Below are 356 nucleotides of genomic sequence, written 5' to 3' on the forward strand. Positions count from 1 at the left end.
AAATGGCAAATATAACTGCATCAGATTAAATAGATTCCTCACAAATAATGACACAGTATACCAAGTAAAATACAGGCAACGAAATGGAAAGATATAAGAAAAACCCATTCCCAACTATTCATCCAGGGATTCACATCCAGAATATAAGATGATTTAAAAAATTAAAAACAAAAATGAAAGTAACCTAATCCATAAATGGGAAAATAGTCTGAAAATGTAAAAAGAATAATACAAATTTCTAGTAAATTCATGAAAAACATAAACAGTCATCAGGGAAATGCAAATCAAAACTATTTATTAAATTCCATCTCTCCCAGTCAGGAAGGCTGGTATCAAGGAAACAAATAATAGGATAT

The sequence above is a fragment of the Alexandromys fortis genome, unplaced genomic scaffold, assembly GCF_014885135.2.
Source record: "Alexandromys fortis isolate MF-2015 unplaced genomic scaffold, M_Fortis_MF-2015_v1.1 scaffold_31, whole genome shotgun sequence".
NCBI lineage: Eukaryota > Metazoa > Chordata > Mammalia > Rodentia > Cricetidae > Alexandromys > Alexandromys fortis.